Source organism: Crocodylus porosus, unplaced genomic scaffold (assembly GCF_001723895.1).
Source record: "Crocodylus porosus isolate Cpor-Errol unplaced genomic scaffold, CroPor_comp1, whole genome shotgun sequence".
Classification (NCBI taxonomy): Eukaryota; Metazoa; Chordata; order Crocodylia; family Crocodylidae; genus Crocodylus; species Crocodylus porosus.
Window position 1 is genome coordinate 38370874 of NW_017728951.1, and position 6131 is coordinate 38377004.

The 6131-nt window shown below is 49.0% G+C and overlaps 1 protein-coding gene across 1 annotated transcript in view; it reads left to right on the forward strand.

Moving 5' to 3' along the window:
• The first annotated feature begins 5746 nt into the window (after positions 1 to 5746).
• Positions 5747 to 6131, forward strand: part of PITX3 (paired like homeodomain 3) — a 32697-nt gene continuing 32312 nt past the window's right edge. Inside the window, exon 1 of the mRNA XM_019556363.1 lies at positions 5747 to 6014. The gene's annotated coding sequence lies outside the window, so the exon portion shown is untranslated. The remainder of the gene's footprint in view (positions 6015 to 6131) is intronic.

The following is a 6131-nucleotide window of genomic DNA, read 5'->3' on the forward strand; positions in this document are numbered from 1 at the left end:
GGAACTTTGAGTCATAACCTTCATTTGAAAGTTTTTGATAATAATCCTCAGGGGAAAAGGTCAGACACTTTGCCTAGGAGTCAACAGGTACCCTGGAAAAGGGCAGCATTCAGGGAATCTCTGTCACAGGTCACCAATTCTTGTAGTGCCTAGGAACTAATTGTATTCATACATGCCATTTACCCAAGTATCTGAAGAAACCATCCTGGAAACACTGGTTTCATCCAACTATTCCCTTTCTGAGCAAGTTTCATAGTTTCATAATTGGTAGGGTCAGAAGAGACCTGAGCAGATCATCAAGTCCAAGCCCCTGCCATAGCACGAAAGAGTACTGGGGTCAAACAACCCCAGCTAGGTGATTATCTACCCTCTTTTTGAAGACCCCCAGGATAGGAGCAAACACCACTTCCCTTGAAAGTTGGTTCCATATCCTAGTCACCCTGACTGTGAAGTAGTGCTTCCTAATGTCCAGCCTGAACATACTCTCAGTCAGCTTATGGCCGTTTTTCCTAGTTACTCCTGGTAGTGCTCAGGGAAACAGGGTCTCTCCCATTCCCCACTGGTCCCCCTTGGTAAGTTTTTAGATGGCCACCAGATCCCCTCTCAGCCTTCTCTTGTGGAGTCTGAACAGGTTCAAGTCCCGTAGCCTCTCCTCGTAGGGTCTGCCCTGCTGCCCCCTGACCATGTGAGTGGCCCTCCTTTGGACCCACTTGATGCTGTCCACACCCCTCCTGAAGTGCGGTGCCCAGAATTGGACACAGTACTCCAACTGCAACCTAACCAATGTCACATACAAGGGGAGGATCTTGGACCTGCTCGTGGTGCATCTATGGATGCATGACAGCGTGCGGCCTTACTGACCATGTCCTCACATTGGCAGCTCATGTTCATCTTGGAATCAGGACTCCAAGATCCTTTTCTGCCACTGTGCTGATGAGAAGGGAGTTCCCCAGCCTGTAGGTATGGTTCTGGTTCCTTCTTCCCAAGTGCAGTACCTTGCATTTGTCTGTATTAAAACCCATCCTAGTCTCATCCACCCACCCTTGTAACCTGTCCAGGTCTAGTTGCAGCCTGTCCCTCCCTTCTAACGTGCCCACTTCTCCACATCTTAGTGTCATCCGCGAACTTAAACAAGGTGCTTTTCACCCCCTTGTCCAAGTTGCTGATGAAGATGTTGAGCAGTGCGGGCCCAAGGACCGAGCCCTGGGGAACCCCACTGCCCACATCCCTCCAGGTCCAAAACAACCCATCCACCACCACTCTCTGGGTGCGGCCCTCCAGCCAATTTGTGACCCATCTGACTGTGTAGGCATTGACACCACAGTCGCCTAATTTTTTCACAGAGAACAAATGGCAGCTACAAGCTAGTTTAAGGAAATCTGATACTGTACACCTGGTACAATCTACATGAAGGCCAGGATATGAAATGGCAATTGCTTTTTTGATGAATGATCACCTGTCAATAGAAAAAAAAGCAATCATCCATTATCACTTTCCTGGACTTCCCTTCAGCATGTGATACCGTAATCTAGGAGATGGTGTTTTCTCACCTGAAAGAGAGATAAAAAATCACAAAGAATGTACAAAAATGGTTTGAATTCTTTGTAGAAGGATGTACCAGATAGGAAACTCCACGTTCAAATACTAGACACCTCACAGTCACATGAGGATTGTCTTTTGTCCTTTCTAACATCCACATGCAGCCTCTAGGTCGGGGTAGACAACCCCTCGGCACGGATGCCATAGTGTGGCACTCAAATGCATTTTGCTTGGCACACATGCCTCTGCGTGGGTAGCAGGGAAGGGGCCAGGGCTACACACCAACAGCAAGGATTGGGCCCCTTGTGGCTCCCCCATCATCCACCCCGGCACACCAACATCTTACAAGTTGAAGTTGTGGGTGTTTTCGGCACTGCCCAAAAATGTTGTTGATCCCTGCTCTAGGTGAACTGACCAAATAATGTGGATTCAAGTGCCAGCTGATGCAGACAACATCAGCTCTACCTGCCCTTCCTTCCCTGTATGATTGCCACCAAGTTGGCTCAGTGCTTAGATGAAATCAGCTCTCCAGTGCTGTTCAACTAGTTGAACCTGAACCTCAGCCAGTCGTAGGTGATGCTGGTAAGCAAAATAAAGTAGTCTGTCAGATTGGCAAACATCTCACTGTCACCTTTGTTTGAAGTTGCACATCTACAAATAGTTACTTCAGTCCATATATTAGGAGGGCTCTGGGATTCCTTGATGTGAATAAAGTCTCACAAAGCAACACCTACAGATTATGCTTGCTATCACCTTTGGATGACTAGAAGACACCATCCAAACCTGGTAGATGATGAGCTGCCTCAGTTATTTATGCTTCTATCATCTCTTGACTGGAATATGGCAGTCAATAAAGCCCATAGGACATAAGAAACCACTTCAAAATGCTGCAGCAGGCCTTCTCAGCGACACAGCCTACTGCAGGTGCCTCACACTTGTTCTCCATTCCTTGCTCTGGGTTTCCATACAATACTGAATCACATGCAAGGTTGCAGGCGCTCTGGGTCTTGGGCCCAGGATATCTAAAAAACGAACTACAACTGTGGGATGAAGACGATGGTCTCTGGTACAATGGAATTCTTCACCAAGAGGGAAAGCTCTTCTGTTGAAGTGGCTTGTTTGGAGCCAGTCTGAAACTGCTACAAGGTATTTTCAAATCAGTGGCAAAGGACACACCATGAAACATTCCAGAGAAACTCCTACGAGACCCAGTCCTGCAGGAACTTAGAGTTTGGACCAGTTCAGGTCTGAGGATCGTCTCATCCAACAGTTCTCAAAATGATGGTCTACAAAGCACCTGCCAGTGGTCTATCAAGCTGTGATGCTGGTTCCCAGTTCTAGCTGGTAAATTTAAATAGCCAAAATACCTTTATTCATAGTTTCATAGTTTCTAGGGTCAGAAGAGACCTGAGTAGATCATCTAGTCAGACCCCCTGCCATGGCAGGAAAGAATACTGGGGTCAGATAACCCCAGCAAAGTGTTCATCTAGACTCCTCTTAAAGACCCCTAGGGTAGGAGGCAGCACCACTTCTCTTGGAAGTTGGTTCCAGATCCTAGCCGCCCTGACCGTGAAGTAGCACCTCCTGGTATCCAGCCTAAATCTACCCTCTGCCAGCTTGTGACCATTATTCCTGGTGACTCCTGGCAGTGCTCGGGGGAACAGGGACTCCCCCAATGCCTGCTGATCCCCTCTGACTAGTTTATAACAAGCCACTAGATCCCCCCTCAGCCTTCTCTTTCAGAGGCTGAACAGGTTCAGGTCCCGTAGCCTCTCCTCATAGGGCCTGCCCTGCTGTCCCCTGATCATGCGAGTGGCCCTCGTCTGGACCCTCTCCATGCTGTCCACATCCCTCCCGAAGTGCGGCGCCCAGATTCCTTTAGTTATTTTTTTTTCCATTTGTTACTGTGTTTTCTGCAGGGGCACAATGCCATTACAAAAAAGGAAGTGACTGGTTGTCCTGTGGACAATTCCTCTTTTTTACTATCTCCAGTGCCAATGTGGTCCACACATTTTAAAAAGTGCAAAGTGGTGCAAGCACCTAGTCTGCATACCTTTAAGAAATACTTATTGGCATTTCTTCCTGGAGTGATTTGACCCCAGCTAACTTCCTGTCCCTGATGATCTCGCAAGGTCCCTTCCGGCCCTAATGTCTATGAAATCTATGTCTATGTATGAGTCCCCAATCTAGCTCATCTCCATGCACCAAGCAGAATACCTCCCCCAAGGAAGAAGATGTATAGTTCATTAATTATCCCAAAGGTGGGCACGCCAAGGGTGTCTCTTACATATGAAATTCCCTCTGTTACCTCAAACCTTACCTATGAAATTGAGTTTGCCCATGAGATGTGGTAACAAAGTATCACAGATACAGTGGTAATGCTACTGTTCTTCTCAAAATTGGGGCTGGTATATGTAAAGATATGTTGGTATTTGAGAAGAAAAAGAGTGATTCAGTGTATTGCCGCCTCTATTGGTTCTTGTTTTGAATTCTGCAAGGGCTCAGGTTTATGTTAACAACACATGCTTCCAATGATAAAGTCAATTTGATGATAATTTCCTGGGTTACCCACTATTATGTGTGGGATACATCTGTTTGTGCATGGTATTGAACTTAACCCATAAAATCTAAGTCCTTGTAGCATACCTGCTCTTGGCATATTCATATTCCGGTACATATCCATATGTCATGTTACGCATTTAACAGACTCTCTAAATACAACTCATAAATTACACAATATTAAATTCATTCCTATTCTCACAATACTACTTCCTAATCTCTAAAACATATCAGTGAGAGAGCTTGAGGGTGACCTTTGCCATCATAAATCTCCGGAAAGGTTGACATAGAAATGACCTCAAGGAAATCTGAATGGAAAAATAAGTATTTGACCCATCTAGGCCCACAGACACCTTCCAGTGATAAAACCTACCATGCAATACACTCCAGACTGGAACATAACAACAAAAACACCACTCTATACCACTTCCCCACATGCTTGATTCTATGCATTTGAGTTAGTGGGACTACTGCTATGACAAAAGTTACACTGATGTGCAAACATTTACAGGACTGGGGCCTAACAGTGCACTTCTGGACAGGAAATGGAGAGCAATACAGTACCACACTCGAGTAAGGGTCTGACTGTGCAACACTAAAGTGAATGAAAGCTTGATCACAGAGTTTAGTGGGAGAAGAATATGTTCCTAAAACTACAGAGGGTATTAGGTTGGCAGGATGTGCATGACTAAACTAGTCTATATCCTGTATACTTGAATAACTGGCTCTAGCCTTGGAAAAGTGACATGTATTAACAACAGAAGTACAGTATTATTGTACTATTAACCTCCAGCTTGGCAATCAAAAACATTCCACCTATACAACCAACAAATTGCTCACTGTGTCACTTGCTTTCCCCAGCAGATATGCCTTGTGTCCCTGGCTGAAAGATGGAAATAAAAATGCTCAACACAGGTGCTAGGGTAGATGAGCTCTCTGTCACTAGATCTCAAAGCTCTTTATAAACTATCATTGAAGTGAATGCCTAAGGGGGAAAGGAGAGAGACAAAGGCAGAGGCAAAGATCAAAGTGTAAATGATAATCTAGAAACTAGGTGGTAGGGCGCCATGCTAGTGGGCTCTCACTATGATGAGGCCACTTGTCAACTGAAGTGAGATTTGTGTTTGGTTGTACAACGTGGAATCCGTCCTGGCTTCCCAAGGTATTTATAAAGCTGCACACATTGCAGTATCTCACCTGCTGAATCATCAGAGTACCCCAAAGGCCCAAGAAGGAGAATGGCTTGTTTAGCAGAGTCCGCCAGCTGACCAGCAGGGGCTTCCCACTGCTAAGGCCCTGGGGGTGGAATGGAGAGGCCCCATCTGCACTGGGGCACCGGCTAGCAGGAGGGAGCAGAGGGGGGAGAGGTGCGGCTTCCCATGTGCTGGGCTGCCTGGCTGGAGGCGGGCACGAGCCCTGCTCTGGGCGGCCTAACACCCTCGGAGCGCTGAAGCTCGAGCAGCTGTAATAGGCGGAGAGAAAAGGAGAGGGGCAGGGGTTTCGCCACCCTACCAGGCAAGTGCATGGGGAGGGCCTCGGGATGCAAATCGGCCGGGCCCTGCGCCGGCGGGGCGGCGCCGAGGGGCTCACAGCTGGAGCGGGGTGGGGCCAGCCCCGGGACGCGCAGCTGGGCAGAGGGCGGGCTGAGCGTGCGGAGCCGGGGAGCAGCTGGCTGGGGGCGCCGGCTGCCTTCCATAAAGTGAATGGCCGCAGTGAATGGGAGTCAGTCGGCGGGGATCGGCCTCCTGCTCCCTCTCCATGTGGCGCAGGCGAGCAGAGAGGCGCAGAGCGGCCGGGGAGCCGGGGGGACTTACTTTGTGACGGGAGCCCAGAAGCCCGGGCGCAGGGGTGGGGGCAGACGTCTCTCCCGCGCCCAGGATTAAGGCCGCCCGGCAGAGCCGGCGTCAGGACCCGCTGTAAGTGCTCGCCCCGCGCCGCCGGCTCCTTCCCCTCGCGCCCTCCAGCACGTCCACAAGGGGCCAGAGGCTGCCGGGCCGGGCAAGCGGGCCGCCGCCGCGGGGCGGAGCTCGGCC